We start from the raw sequence: 7816 nt of genomic DNA on the forward strand, positions 1-7816 counted from the left end.
TGTAACATATAACAAAAAGAACCATAAAATATAAATTTATTTCTTGGAACATTTTCAAATAAGAATTAGTGAAAAATAGAGATTTGTTCTCTGGTAATCCTCCAAATTTAGAGGAAATTAAGGTGAAACTATTGAAGAAATGTGGTGACATTCCATTGGCTGTTACGATGATGTGGGAGACTTAATTAAAAAAATCATGACATAATAAAAATATAGAGCTAACAATAGGAAGAAGAAGAAAAAGAATAAGATGATAATGAATTCATGGAGAAAAATTAGCTAGAATCAAAAGTTTTGATTTCGCTTTAGTTTCTCATTTTATCTAACCATATTTCTACAAGAAATGTAATGGGTTAATTGTTGTTCATTACCCCAAAAAGAAAGAAAGAAAGAAAGAAAAGTTTTAAAAATTAAAAGAACAAAATTGCAATCCATATTTTATTCAAATAAATATGTGCATAATCATTGAATAAAAAAGTTTCAAAACAAAAATAGTAATCATAAAAACATATTATTTAGAGTTTAAAAACTGAATCAGATACCCAGATATATGAACTCAACTCTACACCCCAAACATAAACATATGAACTATAACTCTATACCCCAAACACAGACATATGAACTCTACAGATATATGAACTCCACAAACATATGAACTCCAGACATCTTATCTTAACTCAGCGCCCCAAATAGCCCCTTAGAGAAAAATATTATTGGGGTTGCATGAACAACCATAGATTCTTTGGTGGCATTATTCACGATCTTTTCAATGCCCTTGGTTTCATTCTTGTCTTTTCTCACCTCATGTATCAAAAAATCTATAATTCCTCTATTGGCGATGCTCAACTCCATGTCATGGGCATGAGTCGTCAGCTATTCGAATATACGAGGCTTTATCCCTTGCAGAATATAAAGAATTTCCCAATGCATGTCTTGGGTGCACATCTCCACTATAGATAATTCAATGAGTCTATCTTTGCAATCCAGACTCAGAGTTCTCTATTGATTGATGTAATCGATGATTGGCTCTTCTTTTCGCTATTTAGCATTTGTCACCTCAATCATACTAACGATGTGTCTTGTGCTATAGAAGCGGTTCAGGAACTCTCTTTCCAGTTGCTCCCAACTTTCAATCACTTCCCACTCTAGATAAATATACCAATCAAAAGCATTTCCTTTCAATGTTCGAACAAACTGCTTGATTAGCAAGTCTCCTTTGGTCCCTGCATTTTTGCAAATTTTAATGAAGTGAGAGCAACAAATTGTTTTGTATTGCCTTTTCCATCGAACTGCTAGAACTTTGGAAGTTGGTACTTAGCTGACATTCTTAAGTGGTCGATTCTCTTGGTATACGGCTTGGAGTACATTAAAGAAGTTTTGAATGATCTTCCATATTGAGCCCTTAGGGAGTTTATGATCATATCCTGCAATTGTTGGATTGACAGGGAGGCGAAAGAGGTATATTGTTGTGGCTGGTTTTTCTGCAAGATAGTCTTTTCTTTGTCATTGGCTTTGGTAGCTAAAGCTTGACTCGTCTCAGCAGTTTCTTGAGCCCGCATTTGATCTCTTACGACAGCAATTTCGTGGTCTCGCTTCTCAACAGCTGTCATTAAGAGATCTATCTCCTCTCCATCTCTACTATAGCTGCCCCAGCTGTTACATCTTCCATCATAGCATACACTATATCGAAGTGTGATTCTTTTTCAAATCGATCAATAGCAAGAGCAGAGTTGTCAAACAAAGGATTTTCTCTTATGACAATCCTGCTTTTAGGAAATTTCATCAGCTATTTTTGGATTTTCTCTACAGTGATAGAGCCTTGTTCTTGCTCATGCAGGATCCCCTTTGAGTGACTCCGAGTGACAGGTCTTGTATAAAAGTTGCTTGCAGTAGTGGTTTTGGATGTGGCTTTCTTTGGTGCTATTTGTTTGTTTGAATGTTGAGAGAGATAAGAGGTAGAGATGTCCCACTGGACGTGCCAACTTCTTCACATGAGGTTTCCGAAACTTGTTTTGTTGAGTTGAACTTGTATTGATGTAGATTTGATGCGGATGTGATTTGATCTCTAATACTTGATTCTCTAATTCTTTTTCAGTTGAATGCATACACTTGATTTGAAAAAGCAGAGTGTGTGATGTTCTTGAAGCTGAAATCTTAGAAAAATGTTTGTATCTTTAATGGACTTTAGTCTTCAAGTGTGGTTAGCTTCAGGAGTTAGGGAGTCTTCTAATTATTGGAAAAATTCTCTCTAGGCTCTCAAGAGTGTAAAACTTTTTACCTTTCAAATGAGGAGAACTCCTCCATTTATAGAGTTCTCAGGTGGATTTTTTGGACTTGGGCTTGGTTGGTTCATGGACCTGGCCCCTAAGCCAAACTAATTGACTTAGACTTTATTTTTTAATATTTAGGTCAAATTAAGCATATTATTGGGCCCAAATTGACTTTAGCCTAACTAATAATATTAAATTAGACTTGATTAATTTTATTCAATCCAGTGACTATGATGAAAACATGAGGTATAATCGGAGTTCTCCTATTTATATCTTCAATTTCAATTTGTGTCAACTTTTAATTCATCCGAAATCCAATTATTTGTAATTTCATCATTAATTTGATAAATGACTGTGACAATTTGTGATTAGTCCAAAATTTCTTCTTCAACAGTTTTATTATTATTTTATTTTATAGTAATATTTTTTTTATTTGATAATTTAGTTCATATTAGACGATAGTAACTAATTACTGCGAAAAATTTACATGATGTTTTTGTTAGAAGAAAACTAATAAATAATGTAAATAAGAGAGTGAAAAAATTGTAAAAAGTTCTAATAAAGAAAGTTGTCTTGTTTGTAGACGAGAGTGAAGACCCAAAATGTAAAATAATCGGGAAAGATGGTGTAGTTCACAATTTCATTCGAGAATTTTCAATTTTTCTTTTTTGCAATTAAGTATGCTTGCTCAAACTTTTTCTTTTATAATAAAAAATAAAATATTTTTCATCCGATTTTACGTGATGTCACCTCAAACTTGAAATAATGTGACTTATTTAAAATTTCTCCCACTTAAATTCTATTCACTTGTAAAGTTTTCTTTTTCTTTTTTCTTTTCCATTATGTTGTGTTATGTTTATTATTGTACTTTTTATATCTCTCTTATGCTTAATGTTATAATTTTTATATTCTTATTATGTTATGTTATATTATATAAGTTTAGTGCTATAATTTTTCATCTTTGTATCCACTTCATTTTATAGTAACAATTTACAATTATGTTATATGTAAATATTTCATGCCCTATAATTTTGTAATTAATTTTCAATATTTGATATTATTTTGTAATTATTTTTCATTACTTTTAAATTTTTGCTCCCACATCAACATTTACATAGATATTTGTGTATATCTAAACGTTGTCTTACTTTATAGAAATAATGATTAAAAATTATCAGTTATAGTCTAATTCAACCAAAATCAAAGTTTCATTAACTAATTATAACATTTTTCATTAATTTTTATAAAATTTTCTAAATTTTTCATGAATTTCGATATTTTTATCGACATTTCCATCAAAATCTCGATATTTGGACGCACGAAAGGATAAAAAGGAGATTGATTTTTTTTTTCTTGAGAGAACGAAAATGAATGAGATTGACGAAGCAGAATGAAAATTAGATTGATGAAGAAGAATTAGTGGTGGTGGCATGGTAGGTCCTACCAACTCATTGTTCTTGTTATTGAAGAAGTAAACCTCATTAATGAGGAATAAAATTGATTCTCCTTCCTTGACGGGCTGTTATGGGCATCTACATTTCTATACATTCACTATTTCAATTACACCTTTCATTTTTATAAAATTTTAAGATGTTCGAGTGTTTGGAGATTATTCAGCCTCCTGCACAGAATATCTCGAGAGTTTTAAATGTTCTAAAACATGAATTTTTTTTTTTATTTCTATATTCAGGACATCTCTATTTTACTCTTTTGTCCTTACTTTTTTCTTTTTAGAACTATTTGGAATATTAAGATGAAATATGATATATGAAATTCGTATCTATGAAATTTATATGTCTGTATTTTTTGTATTTGAGGTACTTAATTGAGTCCATATATCAGGACATCTGGTACAATTTTTCTGACACGAATAATCTATTTTTATGGTGATTATTTTTTTGGAAACATTTTTATTCAATAATTCTACATATTTTTTTAAATAAACTATGGATTACACATTTTTTATTGTTTTATTGTTTTTTTTTTAAAAAAAATACACATATATTACTTGGAGTTTTAGGAATGAGGTTTACAGTTTACTCTTCACTTTTGCATCATGTATTTTAATTTTTTTAATTTAAGCAATCATTTTACAATTTTGTGCAAGTACCATTTCTAGTTAAGTTGAAAAAAAATTATATTGTATTTATTAGTACAAAATGAATTTGGATTTATATTGTAAGTGAAATATTCTCAAAATATAATGGCACTATAATGACCCTATTAATGTCATTTTATATGGTTGACATAAAAAAATGTAACAAAAGTCACATTCTCCAATTATATATGATATGTGCAAGCAAATGGCCAAGTCTACTTACACAAAATTACATAAACATACATCAAAATCTTCTATCTATACATCCCAAACTCCAGTTTATAATCTTTTTGTCATGATACAAGCTTTTGTTTGGATTAACTTGGAAAAAAATGTTTTTCAAAAAGTTATTTTTAACTTGAACACTTTTGATAAAAATTGTTTAAAATAAAAAAATTTATGTGTTTGGTAACTCTTTCTCAGAAGTATTTCTATATACAAGTTTATTTGGTTTGTTATGTTCAAAGTGTTTTTATTAATGACAAATTACTATAAAGAACGACTATAAAATACTATGAACTAATAATGATCGTTGGAGTTGATGGAGGTGGCTGTTGTCGATGGTGATCAAATGTAGCCAAAATTTTATATCGAAGTTGGCCATTGACAGAAGTTGGCAGAGTTAGTCGGTGCAGATAGTGGCTGGAGTGGCAACCCAAGCATGAGTGATAATAAGAGTTAAGTGCACTGTTGATGGATATGGTATAAGATATTGATGACATACCAAATTGCCCTCTCAAACACCCTCTTATATCTATGTGTATGTGTTTGAGAGAGTGTCCAAGTCAACTTATTCGCACCTCGACTAATCTCACAAGACATTTGGGTATTAAGGAAGGTCCTAGAATATTAAATTTTAAGTAGGTGACCACCATGGATTAAATCCATGACCCCTTAGTCCTTTGGTTTTATATATATATATATATATATAAACTCAAGACATTTCAACTATGAATCATATAAAACAAACACAATTATCAAAGTATTCTCAAATATCTATAAAAATATTCCTACAAAATAAACATGGTTATCTAAAAATATTGGACATTTGTAATTCCAGACATCTGCAATTCTGGACATCTAAATATTCTGGTCATCTATATTCCCATAAAACAAATGGCCTAATTTCTATTTCATTGAAGTATACAACATTGCCTAATATTGTCATTAATTATTATTATTATTATTATTTTGGACTTATAAATGTTAGTTTTGAATTTCAAAAAATTATTGGACATTATTTACCTTTCTAAGAGCCTCTTTGTCTTATAGGATGTTTCATAGAATGTGAGATAAACATTTACTGTCGTTGTTTGTTTTACAAGATTTCACTTTTTAAAATTCTTGATATTATTATTCAAAAAATTTTAAAACTCGTCTTACATCAGTTTTTTAATATACTCCATACAAGTGAGATTCTTATTCCTATTCCTAGAAGATAAACACTAATAATTAGTAAATTAGTATCAATTTTAAACATTACTATTGACTTTAATTAGTTTTAAAATATAAATATATTATTAAGACCTAACAAATCTCAACTAATATGTTTTATATATTTACAATTATGTTAGCTTAACTATTCAATATGAATTCTATGATTAGTTATTAATATTCTATTTAATTTAGTAAATTAGTAATTTAGTAATTCTATAAAAATATATTTTAATTAATATTTAATACAATAATATTTATTTACTTTTATTTTAAGTGATTAAATAATTACATAATACAACCATATATTAAATAATGATGAATTTAATTACTGCATATTGCATTATCATAATTATTTAATTAACATTTATATATATAAAATTAGTAAACCAAACAATATTAACTTCTAAATATTAATTATTTCACATATTCAAAGAAAGACATTTATGTGTAAGATATTTAATATTTAATATTCATGAAACAATATCTGGCTCTCTTCATACAAGATCTAACGAGAAGCTTCAGTTCCAAAAAGAAAAAGAAAAAGAAAAAGCAGCAGCAGTGAATAAAAATTAAATAAAAATTAAGTAATGGGCATCATAAATGGGTCCTTAGCTCAGTGGTAGAGCATTTGACTGCAGATCAAGAGGTCACCGGTTCGAACCCGGTAGGGCCCTTTATTTTTAAGAAATTTTGGTTCCTGTCATTCATTGTGTTTTAACATTTTAGTTCTTACCCTAAAACGAAATATTAGTGTTGAGCGTTGAGGTATAAGCCTATTTGGTTGGCCCAACAGAGTAGTCCAAATACAGGCCTGTCTCAAATTCAAGAAAAGGTTGATCTTCATCTACATCCCAATTGAACTTTGATTGGGCTTGAAACAACTTAATGAGCCTCAATTACAACTCAAAATTGGACGGATACCAAATTTGAGACTGATTTTTCAAAATACTAAAATACCTTCACTTTTTCAGATTTATAGCAACCACCCTCTTCTGCACATGCTTCCCATTGAGGCTATTCCAAAAATTCCCTCTAAAAGGATCCCAAAATGCTTGTAACTGTATTACGATTTTTTTTATTTTTAATTTTAACGCTGTTTTTCCCTCCAAAAATCGAGAATGTATGAGTTTTGAACTCCACTTCTTATTTGACTTAAAGGGTTTGTGGATCTCACTATTAAAAAAATATCAATTTTATATCTTATCAACTTTTTACATTTTTGGTTTTAGGAGTTCACAAGTACTTAGACTTTGTAACTCTTTAAATCTCATTATTCATTCTTTGCCCCAAACATCTCTTAAGGGTATGTCTAGGAGTGGTTTTAACAAAATTGATTTATTAATAAGTGATTTGCTAAAAATAATTTCATATTACCATTTTAATGTTTGGTTCTATACTTTGAGGAGTGATTTTTCGTATAATAAAAAGTGATTTTTAAAGAATTAAGGGCATGTTTATTGTAATTATTTAATTATAATTACTTTAAGTAATTTTGGGTATTTCCAAAGTCACTTTTTTATCATTGCCAAACATCGAAAGAAAATGATTTTAGACCTGTCAAAAGTAATTTTAATCATTCCAAAATTACTTCAAAACATGTCCTAAATCTCAATCATCCAAATTTTGAAAAGTTTCTTTAATTTTTTTTTATTGAGATTTACTTTTCAAATTAAAATATCGTTTTTTTTTTTTTCCAGATTTACTTGCAAATTAAATATCAGATAGATTTACCTTAGTCCGATCAGGACGGAAAGAGAGTTGATGTTCAATGCAATCCAACTAATTATTAACTACAACATTCTCATTCTTCTAATTCTCCTCATCAAAATTACAATAAAAAAATGACCGAGTTGAAAGGAGTAAAAAGGGAAGTTCAAATCAAACGGAGGTTAAAACTTTGAAGAGAAAATATTAATTTGCATCACTCAATTTTAGGTTGTACCAATTTAAATTCTAAATTAATAATTGTATATCAATTTAAATTTTGGACTTGTGTATCAATTTAAACCCC

The 7816-nt window shown here is 28.9% G+C and overlaps 1 non-coding gene across 1 annotated transcript; it reads left to right on the top strand.

Moving 5' to 3' along the window:
• The first annotated feature begins 6407 nt into the window (after positions 1 to 6407).
• On the top strand, positions 6408 to 6479 carry TRNAC-GCA. Its single transcript has one exon. It is a non-coding gene; the product is annotated as a tRNA-Cys (tRNA).
• Positions 6480 to 7816: the final 1337 nt, after the last annotated feature.

The sequence above is a fragment of the Benincasa hispida genome, chromosome 11 (genome assembly GCF_009727055.1).
Source record: "Benincasa hispida cultivar B227 chromosome 11, ASM972705v1, whole genome shotgun sequence".
In the NCBI taxonomy this organism is placed as follows: Eukaryota; Viridiplantae; Streptophyta; class Magnoliopsida; order Cucurbitales; family Cucurbitaceae; genus Benincasa; species Benincasa hispida.